At 39.7% G+C, this 23,141-nt stretch overlaps 1 protein-coding gene and 1 non-coding gene across 3 annotated transcripts in view; one reads left to right on the top strand and one right to left on the bottom strand.

Moving 5' to 3' along the window:
• The window catches only part of VKORC1L1 (vitamin K epoxide reductase complex subunit 1L1), an 84,758-nt gene that overhangs the window by 3,073 nt on the left and 58,544 nt on the right, over nt 1-23,141 (top strand). The window lies entirely within an intron of this gene.
• LOC118151775 (U6 spliceosomal RNA) lies at nt 20,991-21,097 on the bottom strand. Its single transcript, XR_004740185.3, has one exon. It is a non-coding gene; the product is annotated as a U6 spliceosomal RNA (small nuclear RNA).

The following is a 23,141-nucleotide window of genomic DNA, read 5'->3' as shown; positions in this document are numbered from 1 at the left end:
TTTTTTGATGTGTGTGAGACGGAGTCTCGCCCTATCGCCAGGCTAGAGTGCAGTGGCGTGATCTCAGCTCACTGCAGGCTCTGCCTCCTGGGTTCAAGTGATTCTTCTGCATCAGCTTCCCGAGTATCTGGGATTACAGGCGTGTGCTACCACGCCCAGCTAATTTTTGTATTTTTAGTAGAAACAGGGTTTCACCATGTTAGCCGGGATTGTTTTGATCTCTTGACCTCATGATCCGCCCTCCTCAGCCTCCTGAAGTGCTGAGATTACAGGTGTGAGCCACCAGGCCCAGCCTGACTTTATTTCCACCAGGTACAGCCAATAAAAACAAATATCACACCACTGTCTCCTGTCACCATCATTCCATTTAACAAAAGGATATTTCCACTCAATTTGAAAGAACAGAATCTCTCATAATAAATTTTATTTTTTAGTTTTTTGAGATGAAGTCTTGCTCTGTTGGCAGGCTGGACACAATCTTGGCTCACTGCAACCTCCGCCTCCCATTTTCAACTGATTCTCCTGCCTCAGCCTCCTGAGTAGCTGGGACTACAGGCATGTACCACCACACCCAGCTAATTTTTGTATTTTTAGTAGAGACAGGGGTTTCACCGTGTTGGCCAGGATGGTCTCAAACTCTTGACCTCATGATCCATCCGCCTCAGTCTCCCAAAGTGCTGGGATTACAGGTGTGAACCACCATGCCTGGCCAGAATAAAAGATCTTTACAGGGAATCATTTAGTTACATTGAGAAGTTTACTTTCAGACCAGCCTGGCTAACATAGTGAAACCCTGCCTCTACTAAAAATACAAAATTAGCTGGGCGTGATGGTGTGCACCTGTAATCCCAGCTACTCTGAAGGCTGAGGCAGGAGATTCACTTGAACCCGGGAGGCAAAAGTTGCAATAAGCGGAGATAGTGCCATTGCACTCCAGCCTGGGCTGAAGAGTGAAACTCCCGTCTCAAAAAGAAAAAAAAAAGTTTATTTTGTTTCCTTACTTTTCCCCATTTTCCCAAAAATCGATGAAAATTCTACTGAAAACTTGCACCAACCTGCCAGCTAACATTATGTTAGCCTTCCCGGCCCCCTTGGTTTGGTATACTGAGCTCAAATCTAAGGGATTTTGGGGGGGCTTCTGGCTCTCCCAGTTCTTAGACTTGTGGCCTTATCTTCATGGTGCCTCAATTTTTTATTTTAAATAGGGATTTTTTTTCACCTACTTAGGGCCTGGCTCACACCTGTAATCCCAGCACTTTGGGAGGCTGACACCTGGTAGATATCTTAAGCTCAAGAGTTTCAGACCAGCCTAGGCAACAGGGCAAAACCCTGTCTTTACAAAAAATACAAAACTTAACTGGTCATGGTGGTGCAGGCCTTTAGTTCCAGCTTCTTGGGAGGCCGAGATGTGAGGATCACTTGATCCCAGGAGGCTGAGGTCACTGTGGAGTGAGCCATGATGGTGCCACTGCACTCCAGCCTGGGTGGTGGAGAGAGATCCTGTCTCAAGAAACAAACCTACTTTGCCAGATGAATGTTAGGATGAAAAGTGATAACATACATGTTCCTGAAATAAAGTCTTTCCTCAGTTATTGCTGTTACCATTGATTGGAGATGTTAATTTATTTTTCAGTGTTTGATAATAAATGTCTTTATGTGTAATGAGTTTCTTGTACATAGACGTTATATGTTTCAACATTATTTTAATGTATTTTATTGCTGACTTCATGGCATAGGATAAAAAATGTGTTCATTTAAAACAATTTTGAAGTTGTGCAAGAGAAACTGATATGCAGAATATTCTTTTTTTTTTTTGAAATGGAGTCTTGCTCTGTCACCCAGCCTGGAGTGCAGTGGTAAAATCTCGGCTCACTGGAACCTCCGCCTCCAGGTTCAAGCGATTCTCCTGCCTCAGCCTCCCTAGTAGCTGGGATTATAGGCACCCACCATCATGCCTGGCTAATTTTTGTGTTTTTAGTAGAGATGGGGTCCTGCCATGTTGGCTAGGCTGGTCTTGAACTCCTGACCTCAGGTGATCTGCCCGCCTCGGATTCCCAAAGTGCTGAGATTACCGGCATCAGCCACTGCCCCCAGCCCTTATATGCAGAATAATCTGTGTAGGTATTTCCTATATATTAGACCCCCTCAGAGGAAGGGTTTCTATGTAAGAATAGTACAGATGATTTGGAAAGGTTAATAGGCTTGACAAATTTGTGTTTCTTAAACCTGTAAAAGTAGTTCGGTTGTCCTGCAGTGTATGTGTAGGACATATACCGTAGGAGGTTGATTACAGGACCTCTTTCTACGAAAATCCTGGCATACTCAGGTCTCCACTGTGGGCCCTGCAGAACCTGACTAACAAAGTTGGGCCTCTATATGCTGGTCTGCATTTGGTTGAAAAACATCCACATATAAATGGGCCCATGCAGCTCAAAACTGTGTTGTTCAAGGGTCCACTATATTTGAAAATCAAGTCCCCAAAAAAAGTTGCCTTGTTTTACAAAACGTTGGATTATTACCTCTCCCATATCTTAAAAAATAAAAAGTATCATCTATTTACTACCCCACTGAGATAATACAACTTCTAGAATTAGAATAGAACCTAGGGCTAGGTGTGGTGGTTCACGTCTGTAATCCCAGCACTTTAGGAGGCTGAGGCAGGCAGATCACCTGAAGCCAGGAGTTCAAGACCAGCCTGGCCAATATGGTGAAACCCCGTCTCTACTAAAAATATAAAATATTACCCGGGTGTGGTGGTGTGTGCCTGCAATCCCAGCTACTCCTGAGGCTGAGGCAGGAGAATCTCTTTAACCCTGGACGCGGAGGTCGCAGTGAGCCGAGTTCACGCCACTGCATTCCAGCCTGGGCAATGAGTGAAACTCCATCTTCAAAAAAAGAAAAGAAAAGAAAAGAAAAACAGCCAGGTATGGTGGTGGGCGCCTGTAATAGCTGCTTGGGAGACTGAGGCAGGTGAATCACTTGAACCCAAAAGGCAAAAGCTACAGTGAGCCAAGATCACACCATTGCACTCCAGCCTGGAGTGCTCAGGAGTTTCAGGAAACAGGGCAAAACCCTGTCTTTACAAAAAATACAAAAATTAACTGGTCATGGTGGTGCATGCCTGTTCCAGCTTCTTGGGAGGCCGAGATGTGAGGATCACTTGGACAACAAGAGTGAAACTCCGTCTCAAAAAAAAAAACATAGAACCTAGAAGTATTTCCTGCTCCTTGCTTGTCTGAGACTCCGAGGTTCAGCAGCTTGCACAAGGTAACACAAATAGTAGCAAACTGAGGCTCGACACCTGCTTCCAGAGTACTTGTTTAATGACTCCCCTCTGCACCCCCATGTTAAAAATTAAATCTTATCTAGGTAATGCATTTGCTGCTTCAGATTTGAAAGATAAAAAGGCATGTACGGTGAAAAGTTTTCATATCCCTTCCCCCAAACAGACAGTTCTCCCTGTCAGTAGGCCACCCGGAAACTTTTCAGAGCCATTTGACACATAGACAAACATCCATATGACCGTATTATTCCTCCCCCGCCCTTTTTTTTAACAGGGGTTTGTCATGTATATGTTCTGATAGATAGCCAGCTTTTGGCTTGGCAGTTGCTCCATTACTCCCGTACTTTAAATGCTTGTATTTATATTTAGTGAAATGTTAATAGCTGCTAGAACGTAAATGAGAATTTGTTCTAGTAGTTTTGACTAAGCAAGATGAATTTAAGAAATAAAATTCTTAACATTATCATTGTTTCTTGGTAAGGAAATTTTAGAAGCAGGTTGAACTGAAAATTTTGAGTCCAAGTGGAATAGAGAAATATCACAAAGAAGTGAATCTGGACGTTAGTAGAGATGAATGTTGATACTTTCCGATAATATTTACTACGTTCTCAGCAGTGGTCTAAATGCTTTACATATATGATTGAAGTCTCAACAGTCCCATGAGGCAGGTAGCTTTTATCACCATTTTACACGTGAGTAAACTGAGCCACACAAACTAACGCTTGATCCAGAGAGTACAGTGGCAGAGGCCTGATTCTGACTCAGGCAGTCTGGCTCAAGAGTCCAAGCTCTTTACCCCTTTCTGCCTTCCTGTCTTCCCTTCCCTTTTTTCTTCCTTTCTCTCCCTCTCTCCCTTGTTCCTTTTCCTTCCCTCTCCTTTCCTTCTCTCCTCTGCCCTCCCCTCCTCTCTCCTTTTTCCTGCCTTCCCTTCCTTCCCTTCTTTCTCTTCCCTTCTTTCCTTTTTTTTTTTTTTTTCCTTTCTTTTCTTTCCTTTCTTTATTTTTTAAGGCATTGTCTCACTCTGTCTCCCCAGGCTGAGTGCAGTGGTGCAGTCATGGCTCACTGCAGCCTCAGCCTCCCCGCATCAAGTGATTTCCTCCCCCCACCTCAGCTTCCCAAGTAGCTGGGTCTACAGGTACACACCCCACCATACCTGACTCATTTTTTTCTATTTTTTGTAGTGACAAGGTCTCACTTTGTTGCCTGGGCTGGTCTCAAACTCCTGGCCTCAAACGATCTTCCCACCTTGGCCTCCCAAAGTGCTGGGATTACAGGTGTGAGCCACCACAACCAACCTTTTACCACTACTTTAAATTCCATTTAGATCTAATGTTGCTAGAGTGATAACCATATCAACCAGATTTTTCAAAAAAAAAAAAAAGCTGCCGTTTTTGGTTTCTTTATGACAAAACTATATAGAGTTTGTATTGTAACTTGTACCTGTTTAGAGCACTGTCTGGAAAGGCAGGGTAGTGCATGTGAAGGTACTGGTGTTCGAGAAATAAGTTCCTGGAGGGTTTGCCTTGTAAACCTGACGGTGTGAGGACTTGGTTTGTCACACCCAGTTAGCTAACAGATAGGCAGTGGGGGTGAGCTGTCCGGAAGACTTAGCTGGTTAGCCTAGGGAGGAAGGAGATAGGGAATCTAGGTACCTGGAGGGACGGACAGGCAGCAGAGTTTGTTTGAATCTGTCCTAGGTTGGGGTAGCTCTTTCTGAGGGAGGCCTTGTCATGTGGACCTGCTGCATGTAGAGACGGGAGAATTGGACCTGAGGTGTGGTGCTAGCTAAAGATCTGGAAATTTAAGGGGAGTTCATTTCCTCGATCATTAGGAAGCACTGGAAAGCGTAGCAAACTGTGGTCATTTGAGAAGAAGAGCAAGTGGTCATATTTGAATGTAACATACTCAACTGGGTTAGGAAGAACTGAAATCTAGAGGTTGGCCATAAAAAGTGCAAAACCAGGCGTTCTTGTAAACCATATACTCTTGTAAAAACACTGATAAGACATAGCACTGAGCCCCGGGCCTTTCTTTAAAGTGTTTGTACAGGCTGAGGATCCCTAATCCGAGAATCCAAACTCTGAAATGCCCCAGTGAGCATTTCCTTTGAATGTCATATTGGTACTCAGTTTTGGGATTTTGGAACATTTCGAATTTTGCGCTTTCAAATTTGGGATGCCCAACCAGTATATAATGCACATATTCCCAAATCTGAAAAAAATCCCAAATCCTACGTATTTCTGCTCCAAAGCATTTCAGATAAGGAATACTCAACCTGTAATGGATTGTACTAGATGTGTATTAGATTACCAGTTTTCAAAGCTTGTATCTCGGAATCCTTGTTCCGTGTCAGTGAAACAGGGATTTCATACGCCGTTGACTCACATTTTCATGTTTTAAACATTAAAATATTATAAATGTTTATATACGCTCAAGTGCATATCATGCTAAATTTTAATATATTAGGACAACTGATTTGTACTGCCATGTTATCTCAGGAGAGTAATACTGAGTGAAGGCCAGGCATGGTGGCTCTCACCTGTAATCCCAGCACTTTGGGAGGCCGAGGCCGGTGAATCACCTGAGGTAAGGAGTTCAAGACCAGCCTGACCAACATGACGAAACCCTGTCTCTACAATAAATATAAAAAATTAGCCAGGCCTGGTGGTTTATGCCTGTAATCCCAGCTACTCAGTAGGCTGAGACGGGAAAATGACTTGAACCTGGGAGGTGGAGATTGCAGTGAGCCGAGATTGTGCCACTGCACTCCAGCCTGGGTGACAGAGCGAGAGTCCGTCTCAAAAAAAAAAAAAAAAAACCGGAGAGAGTTAAAGATTACATACTGTATGATTGCATTATGTAACATTATTGAATAACAACACTGGAGAGATGGAGAACAGATTTAGTGGTTGCTAGGAGTTCGGAATGGTGGTGTGGTTATAAAGTGGTAGCATGAGGGAGCTGTGTAGGGATGGAGCAGTTCTCTATCTCAGGTGTGATTATACAAAGCTGCAAATGTGATAAAGTTTCCTACAACCACACACATACATACTGCATACAAATCCTAGCATTCTCAAGTCCCATTTTGCATACAAAACTGGTGAAACCTGAATACACTTGGGATTGTACCAAGGTCAGTTTCCATATGGTGACAGTGTACTAGTCACATAAGTTATAACATTGGTGGAATTTGGGCAACGGTACTTCGGACCTCCCTGTGTACTTTTCTGCAAATTCCTGTAGGTTTGGAATTATAGTAATTTTAAAATAAGTCGGCAAGGCGTGGTGGCTCATGACTGTAATCCCAGCACTTCGGGAGGCTGAGGCAGGTGGATCACCTGAGGTCAGGAGTTCAAGACCAGCCTAACCAACATGGTGAAACCCTGTCTCTACTAAAAATGCAAAAATTAGCCCGGCATGGTGGGGTGTGCACCTGTTGTAGTCTCAGCTACTTGGGAGGCTGAGGCATGAAAATTCCTTGAACCTAGGAGGCAGAGGTTGCAGTGAGCTGAGGTCGCACCACTGCAATCCAGCTTGAGCAACAGAGTAAAACTTCATCTCAAAATAAAATAAAATAAGTAAAAAAGCAAAAAAAAAATGCATTTTGAATATTTGAGAGAAAATAAGCAAAAGGAAGAAAATGTAAATTGTCTATAATGCTTATACCCAGGACAGCAATCTTTGGAATTGAGTTTCTCACTTTGTGTATAGACTTGAAACTTTATAAATGCCATTTTTGTTTTTAAGCCAGGTGCGGTGGCTCATGCTTGTAATCCCAGCAGTTTGGGAAGCCAAGTTGGGTGGATCTCATGAGGTCAAGAGATTGAGACCATCTTGGCCAACACAGTAAATCCCCTTCTCTACTAAAAATACAAGAATTAGCTGGGCATGATGGCAGGTACCTGTAGTCCCAGCTACTACTAGGGAGGGTGAGACAGGAGAATCGCTTGAAAGCAGAAGGCAGAGGTTGCAGTGAGCTGAGATCATGCCATTGCACTCTAGCCTGGGCGACAGAGCCAGACTCTGTCTCATGGGGGTAAAAAAAAGCCATTTTATTTTTTAATTAAAAATTTTTCTTTCCTTTTCCTCCTCAGAGCTAGAAAGGATAAAAATGTTATTGATTAGTAATACCGTAGTTTTATTTTGATATTTTACAATTTTAGGGTGGTGCTTGTTTGCTCGTGTAACATTATATAAGCACATTCAGTACTAGTAGAACAAATTGAATTATGCAGTAACGTGGCTGCTTTATGCATGTATCAGCATTAGTACATATTGTAAAGGTTTGCTTTTTTACCAAAAAGTTTACAACTACCAAGTATTTACATTCCTTAACACTGTTACAGAATTAATTTAAAAATGTTCTACTTTGAAAACTTCTACACAAGTGTAATTAAATCCTTAGATAGCATTAATGTGCCGTTTAAAACACACACAAGACATTCTTTATCATTTGCAAAACATGCTTTATCATCACTCATCTTTGTGAATCAGGTTTTTCTTGATACCATGCAATCAAAACAAAACAAATTTTGACATAAGACTGCCTAATCGTTCATAATTTAAAGTTTGTGTTCATCAGAAGAGTTTTATTGTTCTCATTATACATGTTCTACATTTGAGGTTTTTTTTTTTTTGGTGACGGAATCTCACTCTGTCGCCCAGGCTGGAATGCAGTGGCATAATCTTGGCTCACTGCAACCTCCTCCTCCCAGCTTCAAGCAATTATTCTTCCTCAGTCTCCTGAGTAGGTGGGACTACAGGCATGTGCCACCATGCCTGGCTGTGTGTGTGTGTGTGTGTGTGTGTGTGTGTGTGTGTGTGTCTGTTTATTTTTAGTAGAGACATGGTTTTACCATGTTGTTCATGCTGGTGTCAAACTCCTGACCTCAAATGATCCACCCATCTCAGCCTCCCAAAGTGCTGATTAAAGGCGTGAGCCACCATACTCAGCCACATTTGAGCTTTAAAATATACTAATATAATAAAATACTGCTTTAATCTGTTTCTTATGTTATAGATCCACATAACATTTCATTTTGAAAAATGTTCTTAAAGCTGTTGGATTCTGATTTATAAGTTTTATTTTGTTGTTAGCATCTCTAGGGGAATTTCAGGGACACTGTTGCTGTCTTGTGATTATTGATCCTTTTAAAAATCATTGTATTTGAGAAATAAAGTAGTAGAAAACTGTGACAAAATAGGGAATTAAAGTAGGCAGTATACTCAACTCTGCTGCGTTCAAAGAGTTTGATTAATTTATGTACATTGTGCTGGTGGTTAAGATCTGGGACTCTAGAGTCAACCTGAGTTGAAGTCGTGGCTCTGTCACTTGATCTCTTGTCTCAGTTTCTTCCTCCATAAAATGAGGGTAATAATAAGATATTGTAAATATGTAGTGCACTAGTACATGTAAACAGTCCTGGTCCCTGGCATAAAGGTACTCATAATACATAGTTATTATTTTAGAACATGGTTGAGATCTTACTGTATGTTTAATATGTCTTTTCCTCACTTAACATATTACAGCTGGGCTTGATGGCCATAATCCTGGCACTTTGGGTGGCTGAGGTGGGTGGATCATCTGAGGTCAGGAGTTCGAGACCACCCTGGCCAACATAGTGAAACCCTGTTTCTACTAAAAGTACAAAAACTAGCTGGGCGTGGTGACACACACTCATAATTTCAGCTCCTTGTGAGACTAAGGCAGGAGAATTGCTTGAACCGGGGAGGCAGAGGTTGCAGTGAGCCAAGATTGTGCCGTTGTACTCCAGCATGAGTGACAGAGTGAGACTGTCTCAAAAAAAAAAGAAAAAACAGACTGGCGCGGTGGTTCACGCCTATAATTCCAGCACTTTGGGAGGCCAAGGCGGGTCAAGAGATCAAGACTATCCTGGTCAACAAGGTGAAACCTCGTCTCTACTAAAAATACAAAAATTAGCTGGGCATGGTGGTGTGCTCCTGTAGTCCCAGCTACTCGGGAGGCTGAGACAGGAGAATTGCTTGAACCCAGGAGGGGGAGGTTGCGGTGAGCCAAGATCGTGCCATTGCACTCCAGTCTGGGGAACAACAGTGAAACTCTGTCTCAAAAAAAAACAAGAACATATCACAACTTTTTTCCCATGTTGTTAAAAATTCCACCAGTAATGTAAGAGAATATTGGGTGCCCTGTACCCATGCCAATATTGGGCATTCTTACCTTTTAGATATCTGCCAATATGATATATTGGCAAATATCAAAATGATTTCAATATGATATATGAAAACCATCATGTCATTGTTTTGATTTGCATTTTCCCCAAGCATCAGTGAGGTTTAATGGTTTTCACATTTTAAAAAAGTATTTTTAAATTTATAATCACCTTGTTTGATAATGAGATTTTCATGTTTTTATTAACTGTGTTTCTTCTCCTGCTTAGATAAATCTTAGAATTTTTCATATTGATTTAGACAAATGCTAGTACAAAGGTCTTTTTAAGTCTATGAAAATTTTAATGATTTTTCTTGGTAATTTATGTCTGTAGATTGAAGTTTAGAAGGGCATTTCCCATTCTGATATCATGTAAATATGTGTAATTTGTTAGTTTTAAAAAACATGGCTTCTTTAATCCCCTAGATTGTAGTTTACTAGGTGTTACATTAGTCTTCTGGATATTGCCTGTTCATACCTTTGCCCATTTTTTCCCCTTCTGGGTTATCTTTTCTTCTTAGTGCTTTATAGGAGTTCTTTAGAAATCACAGTGGTTATTCTTTTGTTGTATGTATTACACGTATTTTCTCCTCATTTGTTACTTGTCTTTTAATTTTGTTTATGGTGTCTTTATATAGAAGTTTTAACTTATGTGGTCAGATCTTTCACTTAAAAAAATTTTTCATTATTCAATGTGAAAATCTTTTACTTCTTTATAGCTTTTGGAGTTTTTTTGTTTTGTTTTGTTTTGTTTTTTTGTGTTTAGCAAAATCTCTACCATCCCAAGATTATGTTTTAAAATTTTTCATATGTTTTATATGAAAATTTATTTTTCACACGGAGCTCATTTAGTTTGTGTGGAATTTCCTTTTGTGTCTAGTGTGAGGGTAGGAATCCAACTTTTTCCCGAATGGATATGCTTTTGCTTCTCTCAGTTCACTGACCTGTTCATATTTCAAATGCCACAAGGTCTTCCTGCATCCATGAGGCCTCTTTCAGGATTCTCAGTTCTGTTCCAGTGACAGGTCTGTCTCTGTTTATTCCATTACCTCCCCTCCCCTGTGGCTTTTTATAGAAGTTTGATATCTGATAGGGCAAATATGCTTATTTTCAAATTTTCCTTAGCTATCTCATGAATTTATTGTTTCAAGTGAATTTTAGAATTATTTTGATGTGTTTTAAGACAAATTCCATTGAGATTTTGATTAGAATTGGGCTAAATTTATAGATGAATATGGGAACGAGTCAGTTCTCTCTAGCAGGTCTTTCCATCAAGAAGTATATTGTATCTGTCTACTCTGGAGTTGCCGCTCTGATAACAGTTTTAACCTAGATGCTCATTGTAGCATTGTTTTGTTCTAAACGTATGTATTACAAAGATAGTATTAGAGTAAATTAGTTGAAGGAAAAGCCTCATATCATCTCTCCCTGTTGTCTTTTTTCACCTTTAATTTTGGGTTGGAAGAGTCTTTATCATGATATATGGTATATGTCTACTCAGGCTCTTACAACAATTGGCAGTGTGGTATGATCCCTTTTTCTTATTGTCATTAATTTAATGATTAAGGACTATTTAATCAAGTTGATAACTGTACTTAGCTCTTATGTTAGATATGAAGGATGTTTCCAGTTTCTGAGAGCACACATTAAGATAGTGCTTTTACTCTTGTTTTATTTGAAAAATGTTTCAGGAGGGGTTTTGTTTTTGTTTTTTTATAAAAACTCTTTGAGGTAATATGTAATTGTTGTGAAAATTTCATACAGTATTGCAGCATATAAAGAAGAAAGTGCTTTTTGAGGTGAGAGTTTTGTTCTCCAAATTTTCAGTCATTGAGGTGCCTCCTTGTTACTTTTGTCATTTATTTGTATCATCTGTACTGTTAATTTGTAACAGTTTTTTAAAAATTTACTAAAGAAACCCAAAAATCCTTAGTGATAAGAGCTGTGATCTCATACATTAATGTATATTAGATAAATATGTAACATTGATGTTTTATGTACATTGCTGTGTATTAAGAAATATATAACATTGATGCATATTAAATAATTTTTTCAAAAGTATGTATACTTTATGACACACTGGCACAGTGAGTAGAAATATAGGTTCTGAAGTCAAGGTTTCATGGTTTTAAATCCTGATTGTGCTATGTCCTCCCTCAGTGGTACTAGATAATGAACATAAGCCTCTGCTTCCATTTTATTTGTTAAATGAGGTTAGTATGCCACCTGCCTTGTAAGGTTATTATAAAATTAAACAGCGGGTGTACAATCAGGCAACACAGCCCTAGTACATAGGTGTTCCACAAATACTAGCTATCATTCAATAGAATAATTTGTAAATACCGTGTGTCTCCTTCAAAGCTAGTTCTCATGCAAGCATCTCATTTTTAAGGGGTTTGCATAGTATTCATTGTAAGAATGTACTATGATTTATGAAACTTAGCATTTTGTAATTGTTTTAATCTTTTTTTTAAAAAGCAACAAATAACAGGATTGGTTTCTAATATGTATCATCAGATTTCCCTCCCAAAGGACCATATTAATTTGCTATTCTGTCAGTTTAGACTTTATGATTTAAATATTTGGTGGGGGGGGCAATAGTGGGTTTAAAAATAAAACTTGTTTTAGTTAACATTATTATTCAGCCATTAGGAACACATTAATTACTGTTCTTTCTTGTTGAATCTGCAATTTTCTGAGAGTTAGGTAAGCCTTCCTCTGTGTGTGTGTGTGTGTGTGATGCAATTTATGTGTGTGGTACTAGAAATTGAGAAATTACAGTAATTTCATATTATTCTGGTCAGGGATCCCTGGAATATCAGAATTGTCTCCAATCTGTAGTCAGTTTTCAAGTCTGTAGGTTCCATGGGAGAAGATTTGTATTAAATATTTGCACTGACAAATGGAAAACAAAAGGACTGGGTATTTTATTCTTAACTAGGACTTGGGCAGCAAACTCCAGGGTAGAAGACTGGAATGAGCCCAGCTGGTTCACGTGGAAATGCTGGTTTTTTGGAATCTAGGCAAGTTTGAATTGTTTCAAACTCAAGCAGGCCATGAGATGAACCCTTTTCATCTCCTCAGTTCTCAAATACACCGAGATCTTCCCCACATTTCACTCCCTTCCGTCAGTCGTCCTGGGTCATGTAACCAGAGCGAGCCCATTTGTCCTGGCTGACTGCTGATTTGGCCTTGGACACCTGCCCTGGCCTCTTCTGCCGAAGCAGGAGGTTTGGCCCCGGCAATCCCTGACAGTGCGGGATACGGGAGGGAGTGACAACCTTCTCAACCACTTCAGTCACATGGAAGAAGGAGAAAAGTGAGCTCTCATCTGTGTGCTGACCTTTTAACAGTGATACTGCCCAGTGACACACAGACCTAGTGTTCTCACATCTGCCTTATTCCTTCCTGAGAATCAGGAGAAAGAAGAGCTCAGGCTTGGTTTCTCACCTCAAAAGACAGCACATAAAAACTTGCAGCCATTCTCAGAAGCACTGGTTTTCTGTTGGGTTGTTGCCTGTGTCAGATCAGCCAGAAAGAGGTGAAGTAACAACTGACTTGCTGAGAATTACACACAATCCATGTCCCCCCACCCCCAGCTATTCATCAACCTGCAGTGACTTCTTACTCTTGAGACACTCTTTCCTCCTGCTTAATGGTTCCTGACATGTTCTTCATTTTCCTCCTACGACTCTCTCTCTTATTTTTTTGCTGGTTTATTCCCCTGCATTTGGCCATTAAATGTTGATGTTCCACCCATCAACCCTAGGCCCTTCAGTCACTCTTCTTTGCCTAAGCAGTCACAGCCATGTCCATGGCTCAGTCATGGGCGAATCCAACATTTTCATCTCTACCCCAACCTCTGCTGTTGAGAACTCTGTCTGCTAATGCCTAACTGCCTACTGGACATTTCTACTTGGGTGTCTCATAAATATTCTAAATTCAGCATGTCCAAAATTTATCTCATATTCTTCCTCCAAAAATGCTGTTTCCTATCTTAACGAAAGACATCACCGCCTGGGCACGGTGGCTCACTACTGTGATCCCAGCAGTTTTGGGAGGTGGATGGATTGCCTGAGGTCAGGAGTTTGAGGCTAGCCTGGCCGACATGGTGAAACAGTCTCTACTAAAAAAAAAAAAAAACAAAAAAAAGCACAAAAAATTAGCTGGGCGTGGTGGCGGGTGCCTATAGTCCCAGCCACTTGGGAGGCCAAGGCAGGAGAATCACTTGAATCCAGAAGGCAGAGGTTGCAGTGAGCCGAGATTGCGCCACTGCACACTCCAGCCTGGGTGACAGAGCAAGATTCTGTCTCCAAAAAAAAAAGAAAGAAAGAAAAGAAAGGCATCACCACCCAAGCAATTGTGCAAGTCAGAAACCTGGGATTTGTCTATGATTCTTTCTCTCTCTTCCCCGCCCCCACCAAGTTCAGTCAATCACCAGGTCCCATTGATTGTTTTTACCTTCTTTTATTGTGAACTATCACATACACACAGGGCTGGGCGTGGTGGCTCATGCCTGTGATCCCAGCACTTTGGGAGACCAGTGTGGGTGGATCACGAGGTCAGGAGTTGGAGACCAGCCTGACCAATATGGTGAAACTCCATCTCTACTAAAATACAAAAATTAGCCGGGCGAAGTGGCTCATTACTCAGGATGCTGATGCAGGAGAATCGCTGGAATCCTGGAGGTAGAGGTTGCAGTGAAGCAAGATTGAGCCACTGCACTCCAGCCTGGGCAACACAGTGAGACTCCATCTCAAAAAAAAAAAAAAATACAGAAAAATCATTGAGTAGTGCATCTTTTGTTGTAATCAACAAAGCATAACCCTGTAAGCAATATTCACTCCAATGCCAGCACTCCTGAAAGCCCTCCCTTAACTCTCCCTAAGCAACTATATGCCACCTCCTTCTCAAAAATGTTACCTCTCTCCTGACTTTATGAGAATCATTTTCTTTTCTAAGATCGCACCCAAAGTTGGTAGTTTAGTTTTCTCTGCTCTTTGAACTTTATATAAACGGAACCATTTAGTTTGTTTTCTTTACTTGACTGCTTTCATTCAGTGTCATTTTGTGAGATTCACCTGTGTTTTATGGAGCTGTAGTTTGTTCATTAGTCATTGCTGAATAATACTCTACTATGACTGTGACACAATTATTGTATTCACTCTCTTTTTTTTTGAAGACTGAGTTTCACTCTTTTCACTCAGGCTGGAGTGCAATGGCGCGATCTCAGCTCACTGCAACCGCCGCCTCCCGGTTAAAGCAATTCTCCTGCCTCGGCCTCCTGAGTAGCTGGGACTACAGGTGCGCAGTACCATGCCCAGCTAATTATTGTATTTTTAATAGAGATAAGGTTTCAGCATGTAGGCCAGGCTGATCGAAAACTCCTGACCTCAGGTGATCCGCCCACCTCAGCCTTCTAAAGTGCTAGGATTACAGGCATAAGCCACCATGCCCAGCCTTCACTCTTTCTGATGGAGATTTGTCTTCAGTTTAAAGCAGTTATGAATACTGCTACTATAAACATTTTTGTGTATCTTCAGTTTTACTTAGTAATGCCAGACTATTTTCCAGAGTGGTTACACTGATTTAGATTCCTACCAACGTGTGAGAATTCCTGCTTATCCACCTCTTTGCCAAGGCCTAGAATTGCCAATCTGTTACATTTTATTAACCATTCTGGTAGGTACATAATGGGTTTTTGTGTGTAACTGAGCTATATGTCATACACAGTAAAATGCAAAAATGTACAGCCTGAAATGAGAGAATATTTTCCGTATAAATGGATCTATGTAACCACTACCGGATGAAGAGACAGAATATTTCCATCACCCTAGAAAGTTCTCTCGTGCCCTTTCCCAGAAAGAAGCTGCTATTCTATCCACACTCTTTTGACTTCGACCACTATACATGCATTTTGCTTGTTTTTGAACTTCACATAAATGAGCTCAGACAGTATGGACTCTACTGTGTTTGGCTTCCTTTGTTTTTTGCAGTTTATCCAAGTTGTTGGTTACTCTTTTTTTCTTGCTGAGTTCTGTTGTGTGATTATGTTATACTTTGTTTATTCATTTTCTTACTGATTGTTTCTAGGTTTTGGATATCGTGAATTAAACTGCTATGAAAATCCTTATATACTTATTTCTCTTGGTTATACATCTAGGAGTGGATTTCTGGGTCATGGGGTAGGTGAGTGTTTAACTTTATTAGAAATGACAGAGCAGTTTCCCAAAGTGGTTGTACTAATTAACACTCCACTTTGGTTTTAATTTGCATTTCCCTGATTACTAATAAGGTTGAGCAGCCTTTTATATGTTTTTTTTTTTGCCATTTGGATATCGTATGTTTGAAGAGCTCATTGAAGTCTTTTGCCTAAATTTCTGGTAGGTGTTCTTTGTTTTATTGGTTTGTATAAGGGATAAATATATTGAGCCCCTCCCCTACCTGCCCCATATCTGTGTTGCAGCTATCTTTTACTAGCTAGTGGCTAGCCTTTTTATTCTAACAGGAAATTTTTTTAATTTTTATTTTTAGTTATTGCAGATACATAATCATACATATTTATGGGGTAGATGTGGTATTTTGATGCAAGTACACAATGCATAATTATCAGATTAGGGTAGAGTACCCCATCACCTGAAGCATTTATCATTTCTTCCTGTTAGGAATATTCCAATTCTAGTCTATTAGTTATTTTGAAATATAAATTACTGTTAACTGTTGCCCTATTGTGCTACTGAACACTAGACTTATTCGTTCTTTTTAACTGTATTTTTGTACCCATTTACCCATCCCTTCTTATTTCCCACTTCCCTTCCTGTCCTCTACTCTATCTACATGGGTTCAGTTTTTTTCTTTAGCTCCCACATATGAGTGAGAACATGCAATGTTCGTCTTTCTGTGCCTGGCTTATTTCACTTAACATGATGTCCTCCAGTTTTATCCATGTTGTTGCAAATGGCAGGATTGCATTCGTTTTGATGGCTGAATAGTGCTGCATTGTATATAAGTACCACATTTTCTTTATCCATTCATCTGTCGATGGACACTTAGGTTGCTTCCATATTTTGGCTATTGTGACTAGTGCTACAGTAAACATGGGAGTGCAGGAATCTCTTCGACGTACTGATTTCCTTTCTTTGGGATGTATACCCAGCCGTGGGATTGCTGGATCACACGGTAGTTCTATTTTTAGTTTTTTTGAGGAACATCCACATAGCAATTGTACTAATTTACATTCCCAACAACAGTGTACAAGGGTTCCCCTTTTTCCACATCCTCGCCATCATCTGTCATTGCCTGTCTTTTTTATAAGAGCCATTTAAGCTGGAGTGAGATGATATCTCATTGTCGTTTTGATTTGCATTTCTGATTAAAGAAATTCTTAATTTTAATGTAGTTGAACATTTCTGACTTTTCCTTTGTAATTAGGGGATTTTGTATCCCTGTGTGCAGATAATCTATTTTCCGTTATTGTTTGCCTTTCACATATAAATCCACAATCTCTGGAATTTTTATGTGTGTGGTGTGAGATGGGGTCAGTTTATTTTCCTAGATGACACATGATGATGATATGATGATGATGATTAGTTCCATTTATTGAAAAGGCCATCGCCTCCCGCTCCATAGAGCTTCCTTAGTCACAAATCAGGTGATTTGTGTATACAAGGTTTTGCCTGTCTCTTCTATTCCTGGTTTCCTGAGACCGTTTTAGAGCATGCTGTTAGCCAGGTCAAAACTATTTTCATAGTAACACTTGGTGATTTTTTTTGCCTGAGACGCATTCTTTCACAGGTGTACAATAGTGTTTTCCAGAGACCACATGAAATGCAATGTTGCAATAGATTGAATGTAAAAGCAGATTAGAGAACCAAGCTGTCTCCCAAATCAAGGAGATTTCCAAAAATGTCAAAAAGTGCCACTCACTCTTCTCACTCATTTTTTTGTTTTGGAAAACAGTTATTTTTCATTAAAGTTTTATTTATGTTAGCATATAATACATTTCTTGTTATTTTTAAATGAATGAATTGATATTTAAAACATTTGTGTTTTGGTTAGGTATGGTGGCTTTATGCCTGTAATCCCAGCACTTAGGGAGGTTGAGGTGGGCAGATCACCTGAGGTCAGGAGGTTGAGACCAGCCTGGGCAATGTGGTGAAACCCCATCTCTACTAAAAATACAAAATTAGCGCGATGTGGTGGCACATGCCTGTATCCCAGCTACAGGCATGTAGCTGAGGCAGGAGATTTGCTTGAACCTAGCTAGGAAGGACAGGTTACAGTGAGCCGAGATCGCGCCACTGCACTCCAGCCTGGGTGACATAGGGAGAGACTGTCTCAATAAATAAATAAGTAAGTAAGTAAGTAAGTAAATAAGTAAAGTAATTTCCTGTTTTCTTTTTTCTTTCTTTTTTTTTTTTTTGAGATGGAGTTCTGCTCTTGTTACCCAGGCTGGAGTGCAGTGGTGCGATCTCGGCTCACTGTAACCGCTATAACCCATGTTAACTAAAGCATTTTAGAATCTCAATAGTTTGCAGGAATGTCAAACTGAAAAGTCAGAGAATCACTCGTCTAGTTTTATGTCTTGATATTCAGTGGCTAATAAATCTTGGTTATATGTGGCCCTGGTCCCTGTGCATTTCCACATACGTTTTAGAATCGTCTGTGATGTTCCATAACCTGTTAGGATTTTGATTGGAATTGTGTTGAATCAGTTTGGGACAATTGAAATTTTTTCATTTTGTTTTTAGTTACACCTGCTGTAATGGGAATTTGAAATCTTTATACCATTGAATCTTCTGATTCATAAACATTATTTCTCCATGTGTTTTGGTCTTTAATTTTTTTCTCAATATTGTTACATAATTTTCTGTATAAAGGTTTTATAAATTTTCCAAACAGAATTTTTGAAGGAAAAAATTCTACTTAGAAATAAACTGCCCAGGCATAGTGGCTCATCCCTGTAATCCCAGCGCTTTGAGAGAGAGGCCAAGGCAGGAGGAACACTGGAGCCCAGAAGTCTGAGACCAGCTTGGGCAATACAGTGAGACCCTATCTCTACAAAGAAAAAGTAAGATAAACTTAAGAATTAATAAGAAAGTGAAAGATACTTCTGAAAAATAGTAAAGAACTTTACTGAAGCTGATAAAAGAATAAATGCTGAAATATATTTTGTTCTTGAATAGGACAGCTCTCACATTGATAAGATGGCAGTATCCCTCTAAGTTGCCATATTTTATCTTGTTAGAAGGACACTTGTTTCTAACCTTTTATGATTTCTAAAGTTAAGATATGCCTTAAAACTGATGATATCTTCCAGGTACTCCTGGACAGGTGGTAATTATGAAGTTAGGTTAGGAGCATCTTAACCAATTTATTTTACACAACTTTCCTTTCATTATAAGTAGAAGTCGGATGTGATATGAAAACAGGAGCGTTTAAGTCTAAAGAAGCTCTTTCAATCAGCATAAAATAACTGTGCATCTTATATTGAAAATGTCTTAAATTTAGTGAAATAGGCCAGGCATAGTGGTTCACGCCTATAACCCAGCACTTTGGGAGGCTGAGGTGGGAGGATTACTTGAGGCCAGCCTGGGCAATATAGTGAGATGCCATCTCTGGGGGAAATATATGTACATATATTTCACTATATGTATATATAGATAATATATATATAGTAAAAATATATGTACATACACACACATAATTTGTGATTTTAAAGTAATCTCAGTATCTCAATAGGCTTTTCAAAACTTGATTCATACGTTTATGTGAAAGAACAAAAATGCAATTTTTCACAAAAGTTATGAAACTCTGTTCCTGAAGCGGGTATTGGTGCTGTCAAATGTTAAAGTGTATGTTGAAGCCAAACCAATTTGAGCATCAGATCACTGGCATGGAGCTGAGAGCACTGAAGTAGCCTCATTTATAGGAATGTTTTGTGTGGTCAACAGTGGTATATGTGATGAAAATAGTGAATTCTTTTTTTTTTTTTAATTGCATTTTAGGTTTTGGGGTACATGTGAAGAACATGCAAGATAGTTGCATAGGTACACATGTGGCAATGTGATTTGCTTCCTTCCTCCCCATCACCTATATCTGGCATTTCTCCCCATGCTATCGCTCCCCAACTCCCCCCCCCCACGGTGTCCCTCCCCTATTTTCCCCAATAGACCCCAGTGTGTAGTGCTCCCCTCCCTGTGTCCATGTGTTCTCATTGTTCATCACCCGCGTATGAGTGAGAACATGTGGTATTTCATTTTCTGTTCTTGTGTCAGTTTGCTGAGAATGATGTTCTCCAGGTTCATCCATGTCCCTACAAAGGACACGAACTCATCATTTTTGATGGCTGCATAATATTCCATGGTGTATATGTGCCACATTTTCCCAGTCCAGTCTATCATCAATGGGCATTTGGGTTGGTTCCAGGTCTTTGCTATTGTAAACAGTGCTGCAATGAATATTCGTGTGCATGTGTCTTTATAGTAGAACGATTTATAATCCTTTGGATATATACCCAGTAATGGGATTGCTGGGTCAAATGGAATTTCTATTTCTAAGGCCTTGAGGAATCGCCACACTGTCTTCCACAATGGTTGAACTAGTTTACACTCCCACCAGCAGTGTAAAAGTGTTCCTGTTTCTCCACATCCTCTCCAGCATCTGTTGTCTCCAGATTTTTTAATGATTGCCATTCTAACTGGCGTGAGATGGTATCTCAATGTAGTCTTGATTTGCATTTCTCTGATGACCAGTGATGATGAGCATTTTTTCATGTGTTTGTTAGCCTCATGTATGTCTTCTTTTGTAAAGTGTCTGTTCATATCCTTTGCCCATTTTTGAATGGGCTTGTTTATTTTTTTCTTGTAAATCTGTTTTAGTTCTTTGTAAATTCTGGATATCAGCCCTTTGTCAGATGGATAAACTACAAACATTTTTTCCCATTTAGTTGGTTGCCGATTCACTTCAATGACTATTTCTTTTGCTGTGCAGAAGCTCTGGAGTTTGATTAGGTCCCATTTGTCTATTTTGGCTTTTGTTGCCAATACTTTTGGTGTTTTGGTCATGAAGTCCTTGCCTACTCCTATGTCCTGAATGGTTTTGCCTAGATTTTCTTCTAGGGTTTTTATGGTGTTAGGTCTTATGTTTAAGTCTTTAATCCATCTGGAGTTAATTTTAGTGTAAGGTGTCAGGAAGGGGTCCAGTTTCTGCTTTCTGCACATGGCTAGCCAGTTTTCCCAACACCATTTATTAAACAGGGAATCCTTTCCTCATTACTTGTTTTTGTCAGGTTTATCCAAGATTGTATGGTTGCAGATATGTTGTGTTGCCTCTGAGGTCTCTGTTCTGTTCCATTGGTCTATATCTCTGTTTTGGTACCAGTACCATGCTGTTTTGATTACTGTAGCCTTGTAGTATAGTTTGAAGTCTGGTAGTGTGATGTCTCCCGCTGTGTTCTTTTTACTTAGAATTGACTTGGCTATGCGGACTCTCTTTTGGTTCCATATGAAGTTTAAGAAAAATATGGAACGCTTCACGAATTTGCATGTCATCCTTGCGCAGGGGCCATGCTAATCTTCTCTGTATCATTCCAATTTTAGTGTATGTGCTGCCAAAGCAAGCACTTAAATAGTGAATTCTTTAGCAAATAGTACTGGATGAGCTAAGTGGCCACTCGGGAGAAAAGGGAACTACTAGCTTGCTACCTCACCTTTTTTTTTTAAATACGGAGTGTCCTTATCACCCAGGCTGGAATATAGTGGTGTGATCTTGGCTCACTGCAACCTCTGCTGCCCGGGTTCAAGCAATTCTCCTGCGTCCACCTCCCAACTAGCTGGGATTACAGGCACCTGCCACCACACCTGGCTATGTTTTTTGTTTTTTGCACCCCAACCTGGGCAATGGAGCAAGACTTCTTGTCTTAAAAAAAAAAAGACAGACAACCTAAGCATGGCAGAAAGTAGTATAAGCAAAATTGGGATTCCAGTGGTGACCTGGGCAAAAGTTGCCATGCAGCATGTTCAAAGGGCTAATTTCCTTTACAAAGCAGGGTCCCTTGCTGATAAAAAAAGGCCAGCAACTCAGTAGACAAGTGGGCACATCAGAGACAGTTCAAAGGAGGGACACGTGGCTTTCGTACGTAAGTGTATGAAATGTTTCTCAGTCTCAGTCGTTAAAAGAGAAAAGCATATTGAAACTCTACTGAAAGCGTTTTTAAAATATCCAATTAACCAAGATTATGAAGTTTGATTAGCTGTTGGCTAAAGTGTAGGAAAATAGCTACTTCCATATATTAATGGTATGATTCTAAACTCTGTGAAGAACAATTGAGTAATATTTATTAAAATTTAAGAATGCACATACGTTGTGTAGTATAGATAAGTTTAGATAAGTTGTAATGTATTGCCATAATGGGATATTATAGAGCAGTAAGAATGAATGACTTAGAATTCACACAATGTGAATGACTCACAAACATAATGTTAGATGAAAGAGCCAAAGACAGAAATACATGTTCAAAAACAGACAAAATTGTGGTGTCGGAAGTCAGGGTATTATTACTCTTGGGGAGCTCACTGGATGGAGACATGAGGGGCTTTTGGAGGGTTATAATCTTTTGTTTGTTGTTTTTTATGTCTGTGTTAGGTGGGATTATGTTGGGTAAATTCCTCGAGCTATGAACTTAAGAATTATGTGCTGTTCTGAATGTATGCCATACTTCAGTACACATTTTTATGTAAATAAAAGTAGTGTGCATAATGCAGTCACACATGAAGAATGCACATAACTTTTAGTTTTATCCTAGGCATAGAACATATATATTACACACACTCTTGCATATATGGGGATAAAAATAGCACGAAGGTATTCATTGCTCTGTTTGTAACCATAAAAGTTTGTACAAAACCTAATTACCCGTAAGTAGAGAACTGGTAAAATAACTGATATAGTCATATAGTGAATTAATAGTAGCTCTTAAAAGGAGTAAGTCAGTTCTATATGAAGTAATTTAGTAAAGTCTCTAAGGTATAGTAAATGAAAAGACCAAAGAGCATGAACAGTACATGTAGTATGCTACTATTTCTGTATGGGCGTGTTTTATATCAAAAGGCATATATTTGCAAGCATGTGTAGATAGAATGTATTTGAAAAGATGGCTGCATGGCAGCCGGCTGTTTGTGAAGAGTGGAACAGAATGGCCAGAAGGCACAGTTGGGTGGTACTTTCTATAGTAATTTGTGACTTAAATTTTTAATTGTGATAAAATGCATATACCAAAACTTACTACGTTTAAGATTTTTAAGGGCACAGTTCAGCAGTGTTACGTATATTCATATTGTACACCCAGTCTCCAAACCTTTTTCACAGCCATTAAACAATTCCTTAGTACTTCCGCCTGCCCTCGGCAGTCACCATTCTGCTTTCTGAGTGTGTCAGTTGGACTGCTCTAGACAGCTCCTGCAAGTGGAATCATACGGTATTTGTCCTTTTCTAACTGGCTTGTTTCACTTAGCACAATGTTCTCCAGGTCATACTATTTTGTGACTTTTGAATTCTGTACTTTGTTCATTTATTACCCATTTTCAAAAGAGCGTTAAAGTAAAAAGACATGACATTATTCAGAGCTGGTTAATTACATGGTAAAAAGTTGATGGCTGGTGTGTTTTT

This window comes from Callithrix jacchus, chromosome 2 (assembly GCF_049354715.1).
Source record: "Callithrix jacchus isolate 240 chromosome 2, calJac240_pri, whole genome shotgun sequence".
In the NCBI taxonomy this organism is placed as follows: domain Eukaryota; kingdom Metazoa; phylum Chordata; class Mammalia; order Primates; family Cebidae; genus Callithrix; species Callithrix jacchus.
The sequence above is the reverse complement of the archived record's forward strand: the minus strand, read 5'-3'. Positions and strand labels throughout refer to the sequence as shown.